Source organism: Solanum dulcamara, chromosome 1, assembly GCF_947179165.1.
Source record: "Solanum dulcamara chromosome 1, daSolDulc1.2, whole genome shotgun sequence".
Lineage (NCBI taxonomy): Eukaryota > Viridiplantae > Streptophyta > Magnoliopsida > Solanales > Solanaceae > Solanum > Solanum dulcamara.
Window position 1 is genome coordinate 78,052,992 of NC_077237.1, and position 2,690 is coordinate 78,055,681.

General features: G+C 29.7%; 1 non-coding gene across 1 annotated transcript; it reads right to left on the reverse strand.

The window, feature by feature from the left end:
• Positions 1-1,224: 1,224 nt before the first annotated feature.
• TRNAA-UGC (transfer RNA alanine (anticodon UGC)) lies at positions 1,225-1,297 on the reverse strand. The gene has a single exon. It is a non-coding gene; the product is annotated as a tRNA-Ala (tRNA).
• Positions 1,298-2,690: the final 1,393 nt, after the last annotated feature.

A 2,690-nucleotide genomic window follows, 5' to 3' on the forward strand; every position in this document is an offset into this window, starting at 1 on the left:
ATATAGGTCTAAGCTTAATCCTCTGTGATACTCCGTCGGTATATTAATAACCTAACGGTATTGGGCGTTGATGACATCAGCGCGCGAATTTTAAAATATATTTATGTCATTTCAAAATAAAAAGGGATATGAAAATAATGGGACATTTAAAAATAAATATCTTCCCTTTTTAGAATATAAGTGTTGCATCCTCTCTACCTTCATGAGGTAATTGTAAGGTTTGCGTATATCCTACTCACCCCACTTGTGGAATTTCACTGAATATGTTGTTGTTGTTTGTAATATAAGTGTTATTTTCTCTAAAATAAATCAAAGTATGGCACAATTTTCGGATATTTAGTCCCTTTCATTGCCACGCTTAGAGTGTAAAACCATATGAAGAATTTTTTGTCACAGGATGGGCATGCAGGTTTTGTGTCTGAGTTTCTTTTTGGAAACAGAGTTGGCCACACTTGGAAGAGTCATAACTCATCACTCCCCATAGTTGATTCAAAATTTATAATGATTTTAACTTAATATATAATAAGCGAGTGACACATAAATATTTTTATATAAATATAGAGTTTAAATAAAAGCTAAAGATGATTGTCTTTTTCCTCTTTCTTTATAAACCATTAATTTATAACATAATAATAATAATAATTTTCCTCTTTCTTTTTATAACTTTATGCATTTTGATATGTGGTTATCAGTGTTCGGTTTAAAAATACTTTCTTGCTCAAAATTAGGATTAATCTAAACAGGGTATATTTATATAAGTTCAAGATTTTTTAGGGGGATTAATATAAAACTCTCAAAAAGTTAAAATATTGTGTTAAAAATAAAATGTAAATCAAGGGAATAGTTATGTATTATCTCTAAAAGTTATTAACATATGCAATATCTTGTAGGCTAGGTCCTCTCTATCAATGCATGCAGATGTATGTCGTTGATTTTATATATGTTGTGAAATGAAATATCTAGTAAGGTTTTTATGTTTATGAGAAAATTATAACTTGAAAAATTTAAAGTCATGATTGTATGTCCATCTTGATAGGATGTTAAACGTACATGCGTGCCTACGTAAAATAGAAAGGGAAACATGAGAAATAAATAGTGGTGTATGTAGTTGTGGATTTTTTGTTGTGAAAAAAAGGTTATATTTTAAGAGTGAATAAAGATAACGAAGATAATATGATGTTATTTTTACCTGCAGGATGGGGCATAAAAATTACTGCAAAAAAGTGGAGATGCGGGGGATCGAACCCCGTGCCTCTCGCATGCAAAGCGAGCGCTCTACCATTTGAGCTACATCCCCAATATGTTGTATTGTACATACAAGGTCAATCTAATAATGTTATATTATGATTTAGTGTATTGCATTAATGATCTTATGATATTTAGACCTTTACCGTAAAGATATTATTGTCTATAACTCAAACTATTTCATGGATTGAATGTTCACTTGACTGTTGTTTGCATGTAGCTTTCATTGTGTAGCTTAAGTAGTTTTGTATAAATATATTGTCATGCTATTAAATATATTTATTTAAGTTATTTTTCTTTCTAAGAATTAGAGTAAAAATATCTTATTAAAACGTAATTAAGTTTTTTACATTACACTGACGCGTACATAATTTATTGAAAATGATTTAAATTATATTTGTCTTTCTTCCGTCTATTGGATCCCAATTACCCTTAATGTTGAATTTCTAATCCCTTCACAAATACCTTATTTTGATATATATAAAAAAATTATATTGATTTGGAAGTAGTATTGAAACACACATAATTTTCTTTGATTGCAACATGCTTTCAGTTCGGAATATCTAATAAGTGGCAGATTTAGGATTTTTAGAAAAGAGGTTCGAAAAATAAAATGTAGTGCTTTAGATTTGAGTTTGGAACCGCAAGATGAATTTTGAATTCTCGAAATTACTGAACCAACCTCTAGTCTTGTGTTTGGAAGATTCAATTTTTTTTTTAAAAAAACTACCTTATATATATAGTGTGATTGGCTTGCCGAGAGGTTCGAGTGAACACCCTCAGACTCCCCTAGATCCGCCCCTGATAACACATACGAGTTTCATTACTTTGTGAGTTTACGTCTTCAATGTTGGCTAAATATTTAATTTGTTTGCTGAATTAATCTGCAATAAAATTAGAGAGACAAATACTCAGTTTCATGACTTCATATCCAGTTTTGTTGAAGCTGCACATCTCCTTTGGTTCCATAGCTCCTTAACTACCTGAGCTTAGTGTTGTTGTTTTTTACTTGAGTTATTTTTACTATTTTTATGTCTGCATTTCTGTTTTCTATTTTTATTAGAGATAATAGTCAAAACACACTTAAACTATCTAATTTTTTGAGTTTCATGCCTAAATTATTGGAAGTGTGACTTTCATACATAAACTATCACTTATTAGTTTGAGAAACACACATATGTGGTGTGTGTTATACACTCTCTCTATTTTTTAAAAAAGCCTTGCCACATAAATAAAATATTTCATCTTGACAAAAATTAAATAAATTATTAATATTAGTTAAAAGTTAAAGAATAAATACATATATCCCAAAAAATAAATAATATTTTTTAAAAAAAGAAATTATTTTTTAAAAAATAAAATTTAAAATATTTTTCTCACCCATTCTACCAACTCCCTTAACCGCCCCCCCCCCCCGCCCCCCCCCCCTCTCACCCAAAAGTCAC